Source organism: Chelonia mydas, chromosome 21 (assembly GCF_015237465.2).
Source record: "Chelonia mydas isolate rCheMyd1 chromosome 21, rCheMyd1.pri.v2, whole genome shotgun sequence".
Classification (NCBI taxonomy): domain Eukaryota; kingdom Metazoa; phylum Chordata; order Testudines; family Cheloniidae; genus Chelonia; species Chelonia mydas.
Window position 1 is genome coordinate 10,068,888 of NC_051261.2, and position 24,571 is coordinate 10,093,458.

Consider the following 24,571-nt stretch of genomic DNA (forward strand, 5'->3'; position numbering starts at 1 on the left):
TTTGCATGATAAAAGGCTTCTTCCTCGTTTGATGGGTTATTTGGTTACAGGGGTATCCATAATGTAAATGTTTGTTCTACATTATAGCTGGATACAGATAAGTGAAAACAATGCAAGTAACATCTCATTAGCTTTCATGAAGTTTAAACACCACCTATACTCTCATATATTTCATAATCACTTTGATCTATACTAATACACAGGTGAATTGGCCTGGAGCTTTGGCGTGCATTGGCATCTGGTCTGCCAGGGTCACAGGGACATCGCAAACATTACAAGGCTGTGGCAACTGCAGTAACTGGTAACCTAATTACATCCCAAAATTTAGCCATGGAACATAGGGAAGGTGAGGATGAATGACACCCAGACAATCTATTCCCCAGCTCAGAAAATAAAAGCTCATATAGTCCTCATTGATCCAATTTTTTTTGGTGCCAGAGAACATTTAATGGAAGGGTTTTTCTGGTTATAAACAGTGTTGGAGGTGCAAAGTCATAATTTTCTTGCATTTGTTGGCAAGGCTTCACTCCTCTCATTTTTCAAAGGCAGGGGCTTTTTTAAGATGCGCTGTATCGATCCAACACTTATTTATATATGAACAATGGGAGAAGATGGTTAGTTCAGTTATTAAATTTAGAGAGCTGACAAAAGCAATCAGAAGACGTAGTGTTTAATAGGAGATTAAAAAGCAGGCTGCAGGAGCACAGATTTCTGACCCAGTGTCTTGGAGATGTAATTTAATGTACATAACACACACACACACACACACACACATATATATATTACTGCTTAGATAGCAGCATAAAATGATAAAATTGCCTGTGTTTGCTGAAGGGTTTTATCATTAATTGATTTTCCTGCAGACTTCTCGTCTCTCTCTCAATGTTAATTTTGGAGCTTTTTGTCTTGGTGGCGAGTTGGGGGAGGCACCTCACATATCTGGAGACTTGTAGGTTTCTCAACACAAGTGGAATGAGTTTGGAGATCTCAGTCTAGTCCTCTAGGGGTGATTTGGTCCACAGCATAAAGCCTCCAATAACTACACAATTCTGCTCTGCAGAAGGGGTGCACCAGATCATGTTGAAAGCACAGAGGCAGAACTGCTTTAAGTCCCTGACTGGAATGGCAGGGAGTAAAGCAGATCAGGATTGGGGTGTATCAGTAGAACTGTTTTAGGGCTGAATGAGCAGGAGGTCAGGAGTGAGGGGTACTAGCAGAACTGAATAGGGTCTCAGGACTGGAATAGCTGTTCCAGCCCCCATTCTAAGAGCCAGGATGGCCTTGTGATTAAGGCACTGGAGTGGGGCTTAGGAGATCTGGGTTGAAGTTCTGATGGTGCCACAGATACCCTGTGTGACCTTGGTCAAGTCACTTAGGCCAGATTTTTAAAGGTACGTAGGGAACTAGTGGGGTTTTCATAAGTCCATTGAAATCAATGGGAATTAGGTTGACAATCCCACTCGGCACCTGTCACAGGGTGACACTGACCCTTTAGTCCAAGTCCCTGTCATTTTGCCATATGGATGTACATAAAGCCACAGACACAAGTCAGAAGGTCTACATAGTGCAGTATGGATGTGTTAGCACAGCTGTGATACCCAGGACCGGCAATTGCAAACCCAGGTTTACAATGCAGTGTGGATGCTCAAGCCCGGGCTTGGGAACACCACATCCACAAGCCCAGGTCCCACAGACCGAGCCTTAGCGTGCGGAGTAGCCTCACCCTAAGCGTATGTCTCCACAGCAATTAAACACCTGCAGCTGGCTCATGTCAGCTGACTCAGGCTTGTGGGGCTTGGGCTGTGGGACTGTAAGACTGTGGTGTGGATGTTTGGGTCCGGGCTTTGGGACCCCGTGAGTGGGGACGGTCCCATGCTAGGGGTGTGTGTAGTGTGTGTACTCTACACACCGCCGAAAGGAGGCTGCAGTGTGGACGTACCGCTCAAGTCTAAAGCTTCTGGGCAGAATCCAGAAGAGCCCTGAAAATGAACCACTGCTCTAGAGCCAAGACCAAGTATAGAGGTTTTATGAGTCTGCTACTGCCTCCGAGCTACCCCCACGGTCCTTTTGCTCAGCTTGTTGATGCTTGTGCTTTAGAACCAGAAGTTCAGTCCCTACAGAGAACCCCTTCCAGGCACATTCCTGGAGATTCCTACCCTCACATTCACTTTCATCCCGGTTGCTGTTTGCTAAACCTTCCACTGTCAGAAGGGAACAATTTATAATTGGCCTTTTTTTTTTTTTTAGTAAGCCTTGAAATAGTTCCTCACTCACGTCAGTTCACTCCAGCTCTCCCCGCCTAGAGGTTACTCCGCTGAGCCTTTCAGCCACCTCCTAAGTCTTTTAATTTCTTCTTGTTTCAATATGTTGGCCAGCGTCCAGCTGTAACAATGAGGAATGACATTGAGATTAGAGTTTAATAAGCATCAAGAACAGAACCCCCATTTGGATCAAACCAATTTAGGGGCCACGGTAAAACAGTCAAAACAATTCCAGTGATGGTGGACCCCTGGCCCTCCCCCCTGGATGCTGCCCCCCTGGTTCTTCCCCCGCAGTTCCTAGCGGCCATATTTTACTATGTATTAGTCTCTCTCACCACAGAATACACTGAGCCAACATTAGAGCAACTTACCAGAAGCAGGAGACACCATTGGGAATGGTGTCTGGGCCGCTCATTGTCATTCTAGGCCTTGCTCTCCCAGCAGGGGCACTGGCCGTGAGGAGAGCACCCAGCAGCACTGGTCCCAGTCTCTCCCAGCAGGCGATGCCATGAGGAATGGTGTAGGAGCACTGGCTGTGAGAGCTCCTGGCTGTTCCAGTCCCAGCCTCTCCCAGCAGGAGGTGCTGTCGGGCCTGGTTTAGGGGCATTGTAGTTTTTGGAGACTTTGCTCTGTGGCTCAGAGTGTCCTTCCTCCCCTGCCAGCCCCCTTGTTGCTTGTGTGCATGAATGACCTGCACATGCATGGACTCACCTGGAGAGTCTTAGGCTGACTGCAGCCACATCCGTTTCCCGGTGCCCCTCCATGCAGGGAAGGTAAACTGCTAGGAGTATGAATGGGTCAGTCTGCCCCCGTGTAATCATTCCCCATCCCTGCTCCATCACTCATCCTAAGCCACCGACCCTGAAGTATTATGGCCATGCTTCCTGAGCTGGCAGGGCAGAAAGGGTGAAGGCTGGGAGTGACAAAGTGCCTCACTTCCAGAGGAGATTAAAGCGCTGGGGTGGCCAGGGGGACACTATCCGGCCCTCAGGGGGATGTGAATTATGGGAGGACCCAAAGGAACTCTGTGTAATCTGGGGAGGGATGATCAAATGGTGGCAGCTGCAGCCTTGCGCTGAGATGATGGATGGCCTCTCCACGGGGAGCCAGACTTCCAATTTGCTGCCCATTTGCAGTGCACTTTACCCACAATTCAACCTGTCAGAGCCACAAATCACTTGGAAGGTTTGCAACAGCCAACACCACACACACACACAAGCACTCAGAGGCACCCCCCACCAGAGACACTGCACACACACGCACAATCTCCAGAGACACCAAACACACACACCCACCCCAGAAACAGCCCCCCCCAGAGACACCACACACACATGCACCAAAACACACTCCCAAGACACCAATTCCCAGCGTACACAGCACTGCTTCTTAGTCTCTCTCTCTCTCTCTCTCTCTCTCTCTCACACACACACACACACACACACACACACACGACAGCACTGATTCACACACATGTACTCCTCCCCGCCAAAGACACCATGGATACATGCCCGGCATGACCCAGCACTGATCCACCAGACACATACGCGTACTGTGACACCACGCTGAAAGCCAGGCACACAGATGACACATGCAGATGCAGAGAAGCCCACAGGTGCACACCCATGCACACACAGATCCGTAACACACAACAGGTACAGAGATGACACCCTGAGACACAGACATCCCTCCACCAGACACAAACCCATTGCCGACACAGGTACATACACAGATGCAAGATGGCACGCCATTGACTCAAAAACCCCCCACGCCGGGACACTGCCTGAACAGACACACGCAGCCTAAAATAAAAGTTACAATGATAGAAGAGCGTGTGGACCGCCATAACAATGTGTGCAGGGAGAGAAGTGGTGGGTGGGAGGTGGGGGGAAGACAAGGTGTGAGTCTTGGGAAACCACAATCCCTTATCCAAGAGGTAGCCACTTTCCAGGCAGGGAGAGCAGGGACTGGGAGGGGAGGCCTGCGGGATATGTGGAGTCATTTGGCACAAAGTGTTCTGAAGAGGAGAAGGGGAGGGAGGGGAAAACATGTTTAACAGCAAGCACAACCAAAGGAGGAAGCGACTGTCTCTGGGTGTAATTTAGTGCTCGACCCTGCAGTTCGTTGGCAGGCAAAACTCCCATTGAAGTCAGCAGGAGTTTTGCTTAACTAGAGACTATGGTTCCCAGCCCTTAGTCATTAGCTACTGTCTTTTATTCACAGTCCTTCAAGTGGAATAGGTCTCTTGCAATTAACAAGTAGACACAAGAGTGAGTGGGCAGGGATGGACCCACCCGGGGACTCGGTCCAACTTTCTTGTTGGATTCAACAGGAAAGGGCGCTGGGCTTCTCCAATTCACTCTGCCATAAGGAGACTGGGGAGATGGGGAAGCGGTTGGGGGAGGCGAGGCCTACAGAGAATTTCCACATGGAACACTTTCTGGAGGCTGAACAGCCAAATTGTGCCCTTTGTGGCTTCCACAGCACTCAGAGATGAGCTTGAAGCAACCAGCTCCATTCTACAGAGGTAAGTCAGTGCATGAATTACAATCATGGAAATGTAGGACTGGGAGGGACCTTGATAGGCCATCTAGTCCAGTCCCCTGCACTGAGGCAGGACTAAGTATTATCTAGTCCATCCCTGGCAGGTATTTGACTAACCTGTTCTTAAAACCCTCCAATGACAGGGATTCCACAACCTTCCTTGGTAACCCCAGTTCCAGAGCTAACCATGGGTGCTGCCACATCCCCTGGCTTGAAGTGGTTTCCATCCTATACAGGGTTTACACTTTGATTTAATGGCTCTCGGCCCCACCCACTATACAAATTATTCCAGCGCCCCTGATCTTAACTGTCCTTATAGTAGAAAGCTTTTCTTTATACCTAACCTGAATCTCCCTTGCTACAAAACTAAGCAGATTACATATACTTGTTGTATCCTTATGGAGCAGCGCAGCTCTGCAGGGGGCAAAGGACAGGACATAGGAGACAGTTCCTAGAGATCTGAGGGTTTTCTGCAGTGCCCAGCCTTCCCATATACCAGTGTAATCCCATTTACTTCAGTGGCATTGCACTTGATTTGCATCTGCAGCTCAGAGTTGGGACCCTGAGGATCAATGTGGGGAGAGCATGCCCATGCCACACCAGCAAGACGGAGCAGCTGAATGCCTCCTCCATCCTTCTTGTGAAACTTGTCTCTTCTCTCCTGTCTCATTCCTCTTGCCCCATGGCTAATGATGATGTAGAGCTGGCTATATTGGTGCCCCATGATGCACAGCATCTGTCCCTTATTTGATGATGGATTCGTGTGGGCTGGGACATTTTTTCCCTCCGATTGCCCACGACGTTGCAGTATTTATCTTGTTTGAAGGCAGAAGTGGCATCCCCGGGATGCCGCAAGGTTAGCAATGTTGTGTCTATGGCACAGTCCTATTCTTCTCTTTCTGCCTCATAAATGGCCCCTTTGGGAGAACTCATCTGGCAGCACCTTGAAGCAGTGGGAAGAGGATAATGAATCCCCCGCCCCCAGGCTGGTAGTTTGTACATCAACAACAGGCAGCTGCAGGGCATCAAATGTTTATAACTGACCTCAGACAACCTCTTTCCCCATCATGCTGAATGGGAAAGAAGCCTCCTACCCATCAAGCCTGGCTTCACCCCTGCTTTGATGTGCTACAAGGCCTGTCATATGGTAACCAGATACTCAGGAGAGTGCCAGCAGGTGGAATTCACCCTCGGGGAGCAGCTGGCCTGTCCGTCATTCAGACAATTCAGTAGAAGGAGATTCCCTTGGGGTAAGAGCTATATTCAGTTCAGTGCTGATAAAAGATTTATAGCCCTGGATATCAAGGGTCTAAACCTCCTCTCACTTGCACCAGGAGTCAACTCCAATGACACCAATGGAATATTGAGGGGGAAATCAGGCTATAAAGTTCTATGTGTAGATTGAGTGCAGGGTTAGCTGCAATAGGGCAGCTAGGAACGAGAGGGGAATTCAGTCATCTGAAGTATGGGTCCAGACTAGGGCTGGCTGGAAAGCAAGAATTCTGTTTCCTGAAAAGTTCGGCTGCGTTGATACCGGCACTAAGACGTAAGCAGGACCTTTCCAAATTTTTCACGAAAAACCAGAGAGAGAGACTGTGACACTACCCCAGAATAGCTAATAACCCAGTGGTTATGGCTCTCATTGAGGGGGGTGGGAAACCCAGGCCTGATTCAGAGCAGGGCCATGAACCTGGCACACCCCAGGTGAGTCCTCTACCCACGGGGCTAGAGAGTCTCTTCCTCAATCTCAGTTTCTCCTGTTGGAGCCATTCCACTTTGTATAAATAATTAAATAGTAATTGGTCCCAAAAGGGAGTGAGGCTGACTCGACAGCCACACAGTTAGGGCGCTCATCTGGGATGTGGGGGGCTGGCCTATTGGTTATGCAGGGGTGGGTCTCCCATCCTGGACCCAAGAAACCTTCCTGATCAAAAATGTTTTGTTGAGAAATCCCCGATCAGCTCTGGTCCAGACAGAACTTCACCAGAGTCTGGGGGAAGGATGAGAGAGGGAAAAGAGGGGGTGTTTGGACGCATGTCTAGCTCACGTCCGGCAGCCTGCATGCTTTGAAGAGCTCAGACACACATGCGCTCCGGATCCAAATAAAATTTGATCAGGAAAGATTGTGAAATGATGTCTCCAAGGTGCATACTAATCAAAGTCAAAAGCAATGAAGATTGCTAGACATGGGATACACACACACATGCTGGTGGACAAATGTGGACTCCTCAGATACATCAAGCCCACAGCAACAATGCTGCTGGTGAGGACGCATCAGTTATTGCATCACACAGTGCACTGAGCAGCTACCAAGCACCACAAGGTGGCAGGTCAACTCAAGCAGTACTCTGCCTTCAGATCGGGTTCCCAGAAAAGCAGCACTACACCGCATCCCAGCCCAGGAGAGTGGGCTCTTGCCAGTTCAGGACAGCAAACTTCTTCCTATTGCTTTTCTGGAGTGTAGAGCAGATTGGAATTGAGCAAGCATTTCTGCTGCTCTCCCCAGCCTGCCAATAGCCTTTACTGTGGATAAGCAGCAATGATGGGGTGAATGATGGGGTGTGCATCCAAAAACAGGGCCCTAAATGGATTAGTGTGGACCCGAGAGACCAAATGTGGTACCTGGCTACATCCAGAGCGAGAGCCAGGCTTTACAGGCTGGTTATTATAAAGAGAGGACGTTTGTAGCAGAAAAGCATTGCTGGAAAGGAGTCTGCGGTCATCCTCTGGGAGGTCATGAGGAGGAAACCCAGGGGGAGAATAAGCCCAGGATCCAAGACCTAAAAGAAGGGTCAATGCAGAGAAATCTTGGGGAAGAAAGGCTGGGTAGGAAGAAGTCGAGGGAAGCAGCAGCAAGGAGTGGGACTGTGCAGACTTGGGTTGCTGGTTATAGGAACCCAGTGTAGAGGGAGGACCGGGTTCCCCATTCCAGCCCCTGGGAAGGTGGCATAAAGCCAAAAAGATGCACGGACCATGGGGACCTGAGCTGGGGCTGAAGACCTTTTCTACGGGCACCTGACTGTTATCTGTGGCACTTTATCTGGCCAGAGGGGCAAGTCACAAAGAGGAAGCACCCCAAGTCGGGGCGGGAGGAGGAGGAGAGAGACAGAGGGGTCACAGCATGAGTAACTGAAGGAAGGGGGTTCCAGTTGGGGCAAAAGCTAATTCACAGACCCGTCCACAAGGTGGCGCTCCTGCACTGCGTGAAACCTTTTACAAGGTGCAAAGCAAGCTTCTAATTCAGGGCAAGATTGTGACTTTCCCCAGTGTGTCCCCTAACTACCCTGAGTGGGGCACAGCATGTAGGCATGGGAGGACAGCCTCTGCCTGCAGATGCGTAGGCAAGGATGGGTGGAGCCTTGCCTCCGCTCCCAACATACCAGCCAGAAGGAGCAAGGGCATGTGACGGGGAACCAGGAAGGGAATTATGACTCTCAGTCCCTGATTGCTCCTGGGGGTGCAGTTAAATGCTGCCCCGTGTTATGGGCTGAGAGTACAGTGTCTGTCTAGCCTGAGGTTAGTTAGGGAATGTGGTGCCCATGGCAGGTCTTTTGCAAAGGCCTTACCAAGGAGAGCAAACTCCCTGCTCAGGTCTGCAGCTGCCCAGGCCCCTTGTAGCTGGAAATGTTTGGGGTGAATGTAGCTGCCAATGGATGTTCCCAAAGATCCTTAAAGAATGGCTGAGGAGTCGGCAGCAGGGGAAGAGCTGGCACGGCCAGGCGAGCCACAGGGGCTGGCAGGAGACACCTCCAGACTGGGTTAGGAGGGGCTGGTCATTGTGGGGCCCAGAAGGGACTCTTAGTCTTTTATTAAAGCCTAGTTTTCTTTGTTGCCAATACAACTAGACAGGCCAGATCTGAACTCCTGGGAAGTTTGGCTCTGAACTTGATGGCATGTACATATGTCTGGGAGGGGACACCAGGTGCATCTCTAGCATGACACATGTTTAACTGCTAACAGCAAATACCTGCATGCATGCCACTTTGCAGGGCTGAGGGGATGTGACACACAGGCATGCCTGGGTTCCTCCAGAGATGCTCCCAGCCCTCCCCCAATGCATCCATCTGTGCTCCTTATGTCACATCAACTCCAACAGAGAGCTTCAGAAGGCAGTGCCTTACTTCTATTTACACATGTCACCCTGGACGGATGATTCAAGCAGCATTCAGCTCCCAGGAGGAAAGCATCAGCAAAAAAAGCCTCTTTCATGTAGGTGGATAACTGAAAATAAAAAGATAGAATTATTAGCACTTAATACTTTCCTTGACTCCCTGGTGCTTTTCTCCCAAAATCTCCAAGTTCTTTAGCTAAACTAGTCAAGCCAGTGGGAGTCCATTTTTTCCTTCGTGCTAAGAGAAGGAGGAGGGCCTTCTCCTAGCAAGTAAAGGCACTGGAGGGATTTGGGAAACTGGGGTTCAATTCAGACTCTATGGGACCTGTGGCATATCGCTTAGTCTCTCCGCACCTCATATCCCCCCTGTAAAATGGGGATCCTTCTTCCGTTGCCTATTCAGACTACAAGCTCTTCATATCAGGGACTATCTCTCACTCTATTTCTATACAGCACTATGGGGCCACAATCTTAGTTGGGGCCTCTAGGTGACTGTAAAACACAAATCTTATGAACCCCTCAGTTGGGGCCTGATTCTTGTTACATTCACGGTGTGCAAGCAGAGAAGTTACATACAAACATAAAATACCACTCTTGGAAAGTTGCAATGTAACCCTTACTTTACTTCTTAGAATCCAGAACCTTAACACACAAGAACCAAAACTAGAGAGAGACAAAGCAGGCTGCTTTCTAAGGCAGAGAGACACAGCTCAGTCCACCTTGCTCTCGGCTGGCTCCTGGCAGGCTGACTGCTGAAATCACATGCTTTCCTACAGTCGCTAGCCTGAAAGCAGGCCCAGGAAACCCCTTATGCTTCAAGTGAAAGTTTGTAATTTTAACTGAGTCTTCAATACATAGCCTTGACAGAATTCAATTTTCTCTATTTTTTATCATTTCAACGGACAATCGGTTTACTTTTTAGCTTTTTTAATATTTGCATCAATTTAAATTTTCACAGTTGAGTGAAATTATGGGTTTTAAGCATTTTTTTCTAGTTTTATGCATTTAAATTTTCACAGTTGCAGGGAAATTATGGGGGCGTAAAAATGTAGGAATTTAATGACAGTAGAGGCTGCGATTCAAAAAGTTAAAGCTATTTAAACGGTGCCTCTGCTCCAGCTCCATTAATGCAGACATCAATACACATGAGGGTGGGACCCAATATGTTCCCAAAGTAGCATTTTCCTTACTTTGCCTATCTGTAAATTTTGATCACCATTGATGGAAATATTTTTAGTCCGATTGCGTGTAGGGTCAAATCGACATTTCCCAATCAAAATCCTTCTGAGCCCATCAGTACTCCACAATTCTCTCCTGCCTTGCACCCCATGCCCTGGATTACACCCATACACAATGGGTGTAAAATGCTGCCAATGATGTGAAAGGAGAAAGCTGATGTGGTAGCATTTTACACCCAGTGTGTAAAGAGTATTGCTAAACCCAAGCATTCAGAAATCGAGAGACTGGTTTTAAAATCATGAATTTAAAAAAATGTTTTTTATTTGCATTCTGATCTTCTAGAGTCCACTTGAGTTCTTTTTTCAAGCTTTTCTCTGCAACCATGAGCAACTTTTCATTTTGAAATGAAAGATGGGATTATCACCTAATCCCATGACTCCAGGAGCTGGGACTTTAAGAAAGACACCAAGTATTTTAAGACTTGTAATAAAATCCTGACAGTTGACAGCAATGTGTAAATAATAGTACAGTATGCAATGCAAGAGAGAATCAGGCATTTCCAGTGCTCCTTCCCACACTGGCTCTAGTGCAGCTGAGACACTGAGCAGGGTCAGTGGCTATATATGAGAGGGTCTGATGCTGGCTGTGAATGCAGGCATGCTCTAATTGCCTGAATGATTCAGACCTAGCAGACTCCTGAGAATAAGGCGGGGCTGCCCCAAGGATAATCCCTGAAAAGCTGCGGGGAGCTGCAATGTCATTACCACTGCACTGCAAAGAACAGTCATTGCTCTGGGCCTGACCACAGGTTTATTCCACTTAGGTTAAGCGCCCAGCCCGCCCAGGGCCCTGTAACTCTCCTGCTCTCTGTTCCATCCGCATTGATCGCTTTGCTGCAGCTCCCCCTGTAATTTCAGAAATAAAAAAAGGTCTGTTTATGTCTTGGGCTTTTAAAACCCTTGTAAACATCAGGCGTCTCCAATGGTTCGGAGCAGATTCATAACCCAGTGCCAATCTGCTCCCGCCAGCCTTCAATTCCTCTCCTTCCTCCCTCCAGCCCTTCCCCTGCTGTCTCTCTAGTCCTCAATGTCTGGCTCCCGCCTCCCCAGCCTGCTCCCTGACCTCTCCCCCTGTTCTTTGCCTGTTCCCTCTCTCGCCTGTTCGATCTGCCAGTGCCAGTCTCTCTATTCCCCCACACCTACCTCCTCTCTCACCTGCTCTGTCTATGGTATCTCTGCCCCTCTGCTCCCTCCCCCCTACGCACATTCTCTCTCTCTTTGTTCCGTTTTCTCTCCATCTTCTATCTCATTTCTCCCTCTGCCTTTTCCCCTGCTCTCCTCCCCTCCCTCTGCTTTCCCTCCCCCTTTCATCCCCCGCCCCCTCCGTTCTCTCCCTCCCTCCCCTGGTATCTGCTCACAGTTTACTGATCCCAACATGATAAATCTCTTGCCATTTTAATGCTTTTTCCCCCCCAGGGCCAACCAAGTGTTGAATACATTTCTTTTTGATTCTTACACCCAAAGTGTGGTTTTACAGACGCTAAACCACTCCAACGACATTAAATTGCAGCTTTGCAGCCACCGCCTACCACTAGCAGCTGTCTCCAGCTGCTTGCATTATTTAGACTCGCCCACTGTGTTGCAGGGGTCCAGGCAGCTGGTCCCAGTGCCTACTGCTCCTATACACACTCAACAATGAGCCCTGGGATGGCCGGGCAACTCCATGGCAAAAGCAGCTCAGAGGAGAGTCACTGTGGGAAGAGGTGGGAATTATCTCCTCTATTCTACCACGGCACGCTGGACCTTGGAGCAGGGGTGCCCAAACTGAGCAGTACCAAGGCCCACGTTTGTGACCGTGATACTGAATCCAGGACCTTCAAGATGAGCCTCAACCCACTTAAGTTAATGGAGTAACTCCATTAACCGGTAGTGGTAGTAGACTTTTATCTTCTGTGTATTGTGGGCGTGTGTATACAGCCCCTAACACAATGAGGTCCTGATCCCAGATTGGGGTTTATAGGCATGATGTCAATGCAAGTAATAAACAGTAATAATCATAACAGGGCTGAGTTTCCCATGAATCTGGGTTGTTTGTGGCTTTGGGTGGGCCACATGGAAACATGCACAAACCAGCTCTGTGCACTTTATTTCTCGTTTATCAGGATCTGCTTTATTTTTCATGTTCCCCAGACTGACAAATGGGTAGAAAACAGACTCCTGGCTATTACCTGTATGAGTTGCCTGCTGCCTCTCTCCCCTTGGCAGTGGCTGAAAGCAGAAGAAGCAGGAGTGGCATATAAATTTCCTCTCTCCCTTAATAAATACCTCTATTACCTTGCTGATTCTCCCAGCTTTGTCCAGCTGGCTGGTACAGTCTCTCTCTCTCTTTCCCTCTCACTTGCTCGATGACTTTCTGCCTGCCAGGCAGATGTGATAAACTGCTCTTTTCATTTCCACGAGGAATAAACAGCCAGGCCTAATCACAAAGGAAGTGCTTGCAGCAAAGGTTTGAGGGCCAGCAACTGGAATCTTGCCGCACTCCCTGGTTGGACTGGCGCTCAGGGAAGAGAAATGTTTCCCTGGTCATGGCACAGATGGGTAGTTTTGGTCCATGTGCTCTTTGGAGCAAGATTAGGGTCATTTAATTTCTTTGGCACTGCAGAGGCTGACGGCTGCCAGCCTCTGTGAATGATTTCATTCAGGAAGGAAAGTGAAATCAGTTCTTTCTTTTAAACTTTATCTGGTGCTATTTCTGCTCCGTATAGGGTCAGCCCAGGCTTGGCCTTAGAGAGATCCAGTGGTGTAATGTGATGGCCAACACACTGGGGACCTCCGGAGCTACAAGCATAAGCTGTTACAGCTTGAGCTTAAGAGCCAAGGTTTTGTAGATGGGGGCTGTAACAACTCACATCCTCTGTTGATTGCCGAGAGAGGAACCACAACACACACACACACAATGGGCAACATAACGCTGGGAAGCACAGGCTGGCAGCTAGAGAGCTGGAGAGAATCCTAGAATTGTAGCATGGAATGGACCTCGAGAGGTTTTCTAGTCCAGTCGCTTGCACTCATGGCAGGACTAAGTATTATCTAGACCAGTGGTTCTCAAAGCTGGTCCGCTGCTTGTTCAGGGAAAGCCCCTGGCGGGCCGGACCGGTTTGTTTAGCTGCCGCGTCCGCAGGTTCAGCCAATCACGGCTCCCACTGGCCGCGGTTCGCTGCTCCAGGCCAATGGGGGCTGCAGGAAGCGGCGCGGGCCAAGGAACCTGCTGGCCACCCTTCACGCAGCCCCCATTGGCTTGGAGCGGCGAACCGCGGCCAGTGGGAGCCGCGATTGGCCGAACCTGCAGACGCAGCAGGTAAACAAACTGGTCCGGCATGCCAGGGGATTTCCCTGAACAAGCAGCGGACCGGCTTTGAGAACCACTGAGCTAGACCATCCCTGACAGGAGTTTGTCTAACCTGCTCTTAAAAATCTCCAATAATGGAGATTCCTCAACCTCCCTAGGCAATTTGTTCCACTGCTTAATCACCCTGACAGTTAAGAAGTTTTTCCTGATATCCAACCTAAACCTCCCTTGCTGCAATTTAAGCCCATTGCTTCTTTTGCTTCTTGTCCTATCCTCCGAGGTTTATGAGAACAATTTACCTCCTTCCTCCTTGTAACAACCTTTTACGTACTTGAAAACTGTTATGTCCCCCCTTAATCTTCTCTTCTCCAGACTAAAAAAACCCAATTTTTTTTCAACCGTCCCTCATAGGTCCTGTTTTCTAGACCTTTAATCATTTTTGTTGCTCTTCTCTGGACTTTCTCCAATTTGTCCACAGCTTTCCTGAAATGTGGCTCCTAGAACTGGACACAATACTCCAGTTGAGGCCTAATCAGCGTAGAAATGAGTGGAAGAATTACTTCTTATGTCTTGCTTACAACATTCCTGCTAATGCATCCCAGAATGAGGTTTGCTTTTTTTGCATCAGTGTTACACTGTTGACTTATATTTAGCTTCTGAGCAACTATGACCTCCAGATCCCTTTCCACAATACTCCTTCCTAGGTAGTCATTTCCCATTTGGTATGCGTGCAACTGATTGTTCCTTCCCAAGTGGAGTGCTTTGCATTTCTCCTCATTGAATTTCATCCTATTGACTTCAGATCATTTCACCAGTTTGTCCAGATCATTTTGAATGTTAATCCTATCCTCCATAGCACTTGCAAGCACTTGTATCGTCCACAAACTTTTCCCTCGCGGGGTCCCGGAGCCCAGAGCCCAGGACACAAGCCAGCTACGGTATTAAATTGCAGTGTAGACATACCCACCGTGTAGACATGCAGACTCAATAAAGAATCCCTTTTGAAATCCATTTTATTTTTAGGCCAGATGAACTGCGTCTGCAAGAGATTGAATGTGAGCATCCTCTTGTGAAAACCATCCTGATTCTACCCCGAAGGACAGCCGTTAATATCCATATTTGAGAGGCTCTGGTCGCAAACAATGGCCTGGCATTTATTGCAGCAGTAGGACCAATAACCCCTGGCTAAGTAGCATTTTGGGTCATGTTGAAAATCCCTTTCTAGATCCCACTGGAGATTCTTCATTGCTTGCTCCTAAAACCTTGTAGGTTTGAATATTGCTGACTGTGACTAGCTAGTATGTTACACCCCAGAGGTAGCTGCATTACAGTGTTCAGGGAGCAATTCCTGCAGATACTGTGAGTAAAGCACTTTGGGATGCAAGGTGCTACAATAAAATCTTTCTTATGGCTATTGAATTTTCAAACTCAGGAGGGCAAGTTTATTTCCCAGAGGATGTCCTGTCCCCTGTGTCTAGTTCAGCAGAGTCCCTGATTCGGAACATATGCAGAATAAATCTTCTTAAATACCATCTCCTCCTCCTACCCCCATTCTTGTAATTTTTTTTTGCAGCATCTTGGTGATGTTTTAAGCTATAAAGTGACCCTGTGACACTATCCTTTCAGGGGTGCCTTGACATTGCATCAGGGTTCGATGACTGTCTCATTTCATTTGCACACAGGCTTTAAATACAGTACTTTTATTGTACAGGAAGCATTTGCCAGATTATTTGGTCACTAAAATAGGGAGGAAATATTGTTTAGTTGTTAAAGCATGAGATTAGGAGTCAAGAGATCTGGATTCTGTTCTTTATTCTGCTACAAACTCACTGCATGACCTTGGGCAGGTTTGTTAACCAATCTGTGGCTCAGTATTCCCATCTGTAAAATGAGGATAATACCTGCTTCCCCCACCCCACAGGTTACATCACTGCAAGGTATCGTTATTACAACACCTCACTGGGCACTGTACAGACACATGGTAAGAGAAACAGTCCTTGCCCTGAAGAAGAGTTTATAATCTAAGTAAATGAGACAAAGAATGGGAGGGGAAACTGAGGCACAGAGGAGCAGTGATGTGCCCAAGATGATTCAACAGGTCATTGGCAGAGCTGGGAATAGAGCCCAGGTCCCCTGCATCCCAGCCCACTAGGCACACTACCTCTCTGTCCGCCAGAATGGGTGAAGCGAGATGCCTCCCCTAGGTATTAAAAAGGTGTTACTGCACTAGCCTTTCACCTGAGGGTAAGCGACTTCAGATTGACAAGTGAAAATGTGTCTGGTTGTTCCCCTCCAGCAGCGGAAGGTCAGGAGAAGATCAGGCTAGAACTAGCTGGTTTGTTGCAGGTGCACTGTCAGAGCTACATAGGAGGCCCATACTGGGATAGCAGAGGGTGCTGCAGCTGGTAAGGATCGAGGTGTATTAGCAAGGCTGGAGTAGCAGGAAGAACCGCAGGGTGCACTAGGAGAGCCATATAAGGGGCCTAGGACTGAAAGGGCACGTGGTCAGTATAGAGATGCAGTGGGACAGAGTGGAATAGCCGCTGGGGCTGGAGGAAAGCTGTGGAGACAGCTTGCCCAGCACTCCCCTATTCTCTAGACTGTGCTGCTGTGACGCTCAGAGTACCAGATTAACTCCACACGTACCTCCAATGCCCTGTACCAACACGGCATGCTATCCACTAATTGGTGACAGGGCGTCTGTGTGGGGGGATGGGAGGGAGGCTGTCCAGAATCAAACAGGTCACGTTGCACCATACTCAGAGCGGAGATCGCGCTCTGTTGTATGCTCTCCCGGTTCCTCACTGTGGGAGCAGCTCTCATTAGCACTAATGAGTTTCGTGCTTTCCCACCAAGGAGAGGATTTAGCCCTTAGCCCAGACGGCGTGTTGCACAGAGCAGGGAGCTGCAGCAGTTTCAAAAGGAGGCCATCCACTGTGTGTGTGTGGGGGGGGGGGGGGCTGCAAGGGCACAGCTAGAAAGAAATGGATGCATCTCCCTGTGGGAACCGAGCCCAGGTTCATTAGATGATGAATTAACAACTCCATTCTCTAGTGGGGACTTCACCAGAGGCAGCCCACTCCCATGGTCCTACCTCCGTGGACAGGGAGGAAGCTGCTGGCAGTCTGACTCTAATTCATTTTTCCAATGGTGAACGCAGGCAAGGTTGCATTCAGATCCCATGAGTACATCTGAGGATGCCAGGGTGCCAAGCACCACCCTGGGGGCATGCTCAATTGGTTCTGACAGAAAGTCTGATGCAAAACGCCCATCAAGGTACATGAGTTTTGGATCAAGGGCATGATCTGGGTTCTAAAACTGTTTTTAAAGCTTTCCAGCAAACACCTGTTTAGGCTGGGGGGAGGAAGGGAAAGACTTTGGGCCTGATTCTCGGCTGCTCTGCACCTGACGTTGTCAAGCACACTAGTGCAAAGTGCTTTCACGTCAGACTGGGAGCCTTCTATCCACCCACATGCTGCCAGCCAATGTGGCTGCTCCAGGTGCAAGTACCACAGTGAAGGGGTTTGGTGGGTGGAAGAGCTCAAGGCTTTATGACCATCTCCAGCTCTTCTCTGCCTTGGAATATGTGACCTTCCACAGCCTGTATTTTAAACCCATGTGGTTGGTTTTTCTCCCCCAGCTGATTCAATTTTTAAACCATGTTTGTTCTAGCTAAAGAGAATGCTCATTGGAGGCTGGGGAACTCCTCCCACACAAGCTGGGCTGACACGTGGGGTTCCGTTACTGCAGTAAATACCTGCTAGTTAGGTTGCATTTTTGTTGTTTTCTCTCATCCTTGTTTTCTCTCTGCTCCATTTTCCGCTGGCCTCCCGCTACCCGTATCTACATTCACCCCCGCAGTGTCACAGAACCTCACAGACACTCATGAACGTGTCCTCCCCCAACTAATAAGCAGCATTAGCCCTGTTTTACAGACTGGGGGACAGAGGGACAGACTAAGGTCCTCAAAGGCACCTAACTCCCCTTGCAATCACTGGAGGTTAAATTAATTTTTCCAGTGGCAACTTTGTGTTTGGATTCCGCCAGCACTGTGGCTTGAAAGCATTTCTCTGGAGATGTCAAGAGTCCTTGTAAATCCATGGGCGTGATGTGCCTAAATACCTTTGATGGCCTGGGCCTAAGTGACTTGCCTAGGGGCCAACAGGGAGTTTGTGGCAGAGCCAGGAATAGATCTCTGATCTGCTGAGGGCCAACCCAATGCCTTCTCCACAAAACCATCCTTCCTCTCCCCTCTGAGCTTTCTCTTTTCCCAGGCTCTATTCTGCCTAGGACACGGCCCCACAGAGCATTTGCTGCTCAAGCTGACCCCATAATATTCCAGTGGGCTGGAAACTGGATCTGATGCCTTTGCCCCTACTTGTAATACTGACACAAAGCTCAATAAGGGAGAAAATTAAACTGGACCCAAATTAATTAATTAATCAATTAAATCAAAGGGCATGTAAACAGCCTGCAGGCCTGGTGTGTTTGATGCTTGCTTGGCTCCGCTCTCTATTCCTTTCTGTTTGAACATTTCTTTGCTAATAACGGCACCAGGTATGGGGCTTTGTCTGCTAGAATTGAGGGCTTAACCCTGGCACTGGGCGCGTGAGCTACAGGAGAAATTATTGAAGGTGGGGGATGTGCTGCCAAAGAAGAAAAGGAGCTGAAAATGTGCTGGGAAGGGACTTGTGAAATGTGCCAGGGCTCTGAGGAGAATAGAGACCAGTGACTGGGAGGGATGGGATAGGGGCAGGTCCCCATCTTGGCTTGGCGCAGAGATCTGATTCTTTGGAGACACCTCAAGCACTCACAATAGGAGGCCCAAACACCAGTAACTCAAACACATGCAGGGGTGCAAGGTACTAGACTACAAAACCTCTCAAGGTCCCTCCCAGTCCTATGATTCTACGATTCAAAAAACACTGTGAAGTCAGCACAGCTCATTCATAGGCTTGGCAGGTACACGTCGATTTCACTGTACACACGCAAACTGACAAAAAATATTTCCAGCAACAAGAATTGAAATTTAGAGGTAGGCAAAGTAACACAAATGTTGCTTGAGAACTTATCAGAGTTTGATCTGAGGATATTTACTTTGTCTATTTTGACAGGTGATGTTAACAATGTGTGTCATAAGGGTTATAAAACTAACTTTTTTGAATCTCAACCTCTGCTGTCATTAAATAAATATTATCTGACCATCCCTCCATAATTTCCCACAACTGAGAACATTGAAAATCGATAAAAATGGGAAAAAAATACTTAAAAATAAACAATGATATTATCCATCAAAATTATGAAAAAAATAAAAATGGAATTCTGCCAAACCTCCTTCTCCTACTGCTCGATATTTCAGCCCTAGGTAGCAATACGGTTGCAGCTGAAAGCATATTGGGGAAATGGGAACTCCTTGCTTATTTAATTCCACACACACTAAGGCTCTGTCCACACTGCAGTCAAACCCAACCCAGCTTAGACTCCGATCTGGGATCAAAACCATTAACTGTCTACAATAGACACGCTGCAATCACGGTATCAAACCTTCATGGAAATGTTGCCAGGCCCACAGCCCGAAGACAGGTGTGGAAGCCAGTCCTGTACCCAACGCAATGCAGAGCAGCCATAATACAGCTGGTGGCTCACGGACCAACTTCCTTGGAGATACCGTATGTGTCATGGCCTTTGGCCATGAATTAGAAATTGAATTTGAGGAAGATGAATTAGAGGAACTGAATTTGAGAAAGATGAAATTTCTACTGAGCTGGGAGTCTTGACCAGGGGTTCCCTTTCCAGCTCTGCTACCAACTTGCTGTGTCACCTTGGAGTAAGTCAATTTGCTCTGTGCCTCAGTTTCCCCCCTGTGAAGAGCTTGGTGATCCTTGGATGAAAAGGGCTACCAGTGCAAGTTGTCATTTTCTCCTTTTAGGAGCCAGTCTCCATGCCTTGTGACCAAACCCCAAACCTGAGACAGTGCATGAGGCGGGAAGGGAACTGAACAACTCATCTGTAGGGAGGAGCTACCCATTCCTTCTCGTTTTATTAGGTCCAGACAACCTGATTCTGAGAGGAGCCAGCCAACTTTGGAAACCTTCACCCATTGCTTGAACCAAGCTCGGAGGCCAACATTTTCCAGTCTGGAGGCCTAAAGTAAAGCTGCTGAATCAGTTAGGCACCTAAATAGAGGCAGCAGCCTTGTTTTCAGAGAGCAACTCACAGCTCCCACTGAGAATGCAACCCTGGGGACAAAGGCTACTTTCACTGCATTTCCAGGCCAGAAGGAAAATGAAGTGAATGTCTCAGAAGGGACCCAGTTCCCATTACACATCCAGCCCCAGTTTTGCAGAGCACTGAGGCCTGGCTAGGAGAAGCTACCATGTGCTGGGGGCTTAGCCAAATGGAACCGCCAACAAATCACCTCCAAAGGGCAACCCAGCGTGCCGTGGATGTTGAACTGCACCGTGCCAGGATGTGCTGGATTCAGCTCAGCTGGGTCCCTTGTTGCATTCAGAGTCGTTGCACACCTCCTGGGCTACCCCTGCTAGACTTGTGTCGGCGTTATTTAATAGAGGGAGGGAAGCAGGGACAAATGGCCCTATAGCTACAGTGCTTACAATTTCATCAAGATGGGGCAGGCGGAGCAGAAAGGTTTGATCGTGGTGGGAAATCCGCCACAGAAATAGTTTCTGCGTTAGTCGCCAGTGTAAGCAGTCTCCTGAGGCAGCGGCTCAGGAGCAGAAATTATACAGACGGCTTTGCCGGAAACCTGCTGATGGCAAAGCAAATCATGATATATTGGCAAAGCTGAAATGCCAGCAGAAGCCTAGCATAGTGGTAGCAGGAGCAGCCAGCAAGGACTCTCAGCAGAGGGATAATGCAAGGTGTCTGGAGGAAACAGGGCTGGGAGGCTAGATTAGAGGCTGTGGATGGAGACACTGCAACTAGCTGCAGGAAACATCTAAGAACATAAGAATGGCCATACTGGGTCAGACCAAAGGATCATGGAGGATACAGCCCATGGCATCTTGGGGTTTCCCTGAGAGTTCCTCTAAAGTAACAGTAAGTCTCCTACAAGGACATTCACTTCAAGGTCTGAAGATGCTTTACAAATATTATCTAATTAACCTACCACATCTCTAAGCTAAGGAATTTTTATTATACCCAATGTACCAGTGGGTAAATTAAGGCACAGAGGGGTTAAATGCCTGGTCCAAGGACATTCAACAGAACTGGGTACATAAGAACATAAGAATGGCCATACTGGGTCAGACCAAAGGTCCATCCAGCCCAGTATCCTATCTACCGACAGTGGCCAATGCCAGGTGCCCCAGAGGGAGTGAACCTAACAGGTAATGATCAAGTGATCTCTCTCCTGCCATTCATCTCCACCCTCTGACAGACAGAGGCTAGGGACACCATTCCTTACCCATCCTGGCTAATAGCCATTAATGAACTTAAATGTGACTACCATGCCCTCCTGTTTTAACCACTCCCACCTAGAGGGGGAATGGAACCCAGGAGTCCTGACTCCCAGTTCCCCTACTCTAACCACTGTAGAACACTCCTTTCAGGCAGGGCAATAGCTCCCTGGATTCCAAGCCCCCAGCCACTCTTGCTTGTATTCATTTTATTCTTCTTTAGTTCACGGGCTTTGGTTTCACTCCAAAGAGAAAAGCCAAAAAGGCTCAGCTGGTCTCAGACAGGACGGGAGGTGATCCCAGATTCTCTGAGTACCCGGCGACTAGAGTTAGGAAAGACTGAGCACTGAGCAGGTCACTGGCTCATTAGCCTGGATGTAGAGTACTAGCCAACAGCTTTAAAAGGAAAATGGATTGCCTAGGTGTGCTGCTGGCTGAGCCAATGGCTCGGTGGATAGCACAATGGCATCTGCAGGGAGCTCTGCTCTTTGGGATGGCAATGGCTGGGAAAGGAGATGGAGTTAACACGCTTAACGGGATAGGAGATGTAGAATAACCCGAAGTACTGCCGACAAGTGCACTGGCACAACCAGGTCTGGGCTAGAAGGAGGCACTGCAGCTCACGACTGAGATGTAGCAATAAAAGGGGGGCAGGACTGGAGCTGAAGGGATATTGCAGGTTAGGATGAGGCGCAGTGGCTGAGCTGGGCTGGCAGGGCAGGATTGGAAGGGAGCTGCAGGGCAGGACTGAAAGGCATTAGCAAATTTAGCAGAGCTCTCTCAGGAGCCCAGGACTGGAATAGCGGGGAGCTACAGTGCAGGATTGAGATGTATCGGCAGAGCTGTGTGTGGGGAGCCTAGGACTGGAATAACAAGGGTGTTGCAAGGCAGGATTAAAGTGCCTCAGCAGAGTGGGAGATCAGGACTGGAACAGCAGGGGGGACTACGGTCCGGCCTGAAGAGCATCACGTAGGCAGAGTAAAAGCAAACACAATCTCATTTTCCAGAACCACGTACAGAGGATTTTACCCCCACCCCAAACTAACAGATCCAGTTTCAGCTGCACATTACCCTCTGCTAGCTAAATTAGAGGTCAGGCTAGAAAGGGTATCCTTATTTCACACCCTGGAAAACCAGTAGGATTTAGGCAACTTAAATCATGAAAATAATAATTAAAAACCATAAATCACATTAAAATTATCTGCAGCATTTAGGACACCGAGCCATCTCTGTGAATTTAAACAAGACAAATGTCTTTGGTGGAGGTAAAGCATGAGAGATCAGTCATAATTTAATACAGAGCACACTGTGGTCAATCCTGTCTTAAGGCTTCTACCTAGCAAATGGACTCGCACATTGTCTTCTTTTAATTCATTGCACCAGTACCACTTCGTAAAGTTGGGGGTCCATGTCCTTCAAGTTACCCATTACACTAGCCTCATGGGGCTCCCCTTCAGTTCCATTTGCCCTTCTGCCTCGGAGGTCATCGACATCTACGGAAAGCAGGGGTAAAATGCTACCACATCAGAATCCTCCACCCACGGCATTTTACACCCTGCGTAAATGATGACTCACGGTGAAAGGCAGGGGTGAATTAGGCCCTCTGTCCATCACAAAGCAGCCGTGTTGAAATACTGGCAGCTGCTAAACAGAGATCCCTGGTGACGTTGCTTGTTTTACATTTTGCTGCATTGTGCGTGTGGTCTGGCTTGTTTTTGTAGGTTTTTGTGCTCATGAGCACTGACCTGCCCAGGTATTTGAGAATTGCTCTTGGATTCTGGGTTGCAAACACCAGTTTGTTATTCTAGGGTTGTTCATGACTGCTGGAGTCATGCACACAGGGTCTTATTGTAGGGTTGCTTGTGAATGCAAGTACTGGGGTGTTATTGTAGGCATGGTAAGCCTATTAATGCTGTGGGGATTTGTTTTGTTTATAGAAAGAAACACCAAGGAAGTTGTTTTCTGGGCCAAACTCCTCACTCATCAAGAATCCCGCAGGCTCTTGCAGCGGACAGGAGGGAATTAAGAAGGTATGTCCCACGTGAGGCCTGCCGACCATGATAGCGTCCCTTTAAATCAACGAGGCTCGAAAATGCCTGGCTCATTTGCATGGATATTTATTGAAAGCTATTTGTCTGCGATATGGCAGCTTAGCTCGACAGCTTGTTTACAAAATGGCCCTGCCCAGAGGCAACTCCTAGACACATTACACAACACGCAACAGCGCAAAGAGACAGATGAGGTACAGAATTTCGCTCCTGACGTGCCTTATTTAACAGCTTTCTAGGGCACGGCTGATCGGGATCCTCAGTGTTATTCAAGCCCAGCTGGGCTGATGTCTCAGAAGACTTCAGAAGACATCCTATTCAGAATCAATTTTACTTCTATGCTGGTAAAATACCAATCTCCCTTTCCCCAAATTAAGCTCAAGCATGTTAGAGTGAAGACAAGATCTAGCCTCTTCTCTCTCTCTTTCTAGGTTTTTATACAACCCCCTTCTCACCATATGTCTCAGCATCTCATAATTTTCAATGGATATAGAAACATCACCACCCTGGCAATGGGAAAACAGAGGCACAAAGAGATGGAAGGCCAAGATTTTCAAAAGCTTACCAGCAATTTTGGGTGCCTAAATTGAGATGCCTCAAAGGAGTCTGATTTACAGAGGCTCAGTGCTTTTTGAAAATCAAGCTGGGTACCCATAATCGCTACTCATTTTTGAAATCCATGGAGGGAAGTGCTGCCTAGTGGATTGGGAGATGTAGATTCTGTTCCTGGCTCTGGCACTGGATGACTGGCTCTGGCACTGGGAAAATTACTTCACTTAACCGTGCCTCAGTTTCCCCATCTGTAAAATGGGAATAATGATACTGACCTCCTCTGGAAAGGGCTTTGAGGTCTCCTGAAGAAAAGTGCTATAATAGCTAGCTACTATTCTAGTTGGCCTCTCCGACTTACCCACAGTGAGCAGACTGGGAACTGAACTGAGGTCTCCTGGATCCCAGCCCAATGCCTTAATCACATTCCTGTTTTGAAAGCCTCTGCTCTGTCCCCAGTTGAACTTTTTGCTAAAGCTGTGAGGAACTGGTGACAGTTCTTCCCCACGCACATTTTCACAAATATTTTTGCTGTCATGTTTCAGGCAATTTTGCCCCTTTCCCTCAGACTTTGTGCTTTTCCTTTAAACTGGAGGAAGTGGCCATTCCAAAGCAAAAGCATGCACCAGTTCACATCTCTGAGCTGACTTCTGCTCAGAATGGGTACATTTGCCAGTTGGAAATGGATGCATTTTTAGTACAAGTAAAACTCTCCTTGGGGGTCAGAGAAACTCCAGCCACTAGCCTCGGAGTTAAGAGAGCTGGGTTCTGTCACAGATTCCCTGTGTGACTATGGGCAAGTCACTGAGGATAATTTTTTCAAAAGCACCTAAATGATTTAGGAGCCTAAGGCTCACTGAAAGTCAACAGGACTGATAGCTTTTTAATTTTTTTAACCCTTAGCCGCTCTGTGCCTCACCTTCCCCATAAATCAAACTAGGCTCATAATCTTTCCTGACTTTCCAGGAGTATTGTGAAGATAAATCCATTGAGGATTGCAAGGAGCTCAGATGTTATGGTGGTGGGGGCCCTCTGAGCACCTCGGTAAATGGGAGTCTCCTCTCCAGCAATTCTGTTTTGCTCCTTTGCGCAAGAGCACTACCTTTAATTGTAGGT

General features: G+C 48.2%; 1 long non-coding RNA gene across 1 annotated transcript in view; it reads right to left on the reverse strand.

Annotated features, from left to right (window-relative positions):
* Window positions 1-1,810: 1,810 nt before the first annotated feature.
* Window positions 1,811-24,571, reverse strand: part of LOC122463473 — a 56,936-nt gene continuing 34,175 nt past the window's right edge. The window contains exons 2-3 of the long non-coding RNA XR_006286887.1: window positions 8,924-9,023; window positions 1,811-2,382 (exon numbers count right to left, since the gene is read on the reverse strand). This is a non-coding gene — a long non-coding RNA (uncharacterized LOC122463473). The remainder of the gene's footprint in view (window positions 2,383-8,923; window positions 9,024-24,571) is intronic.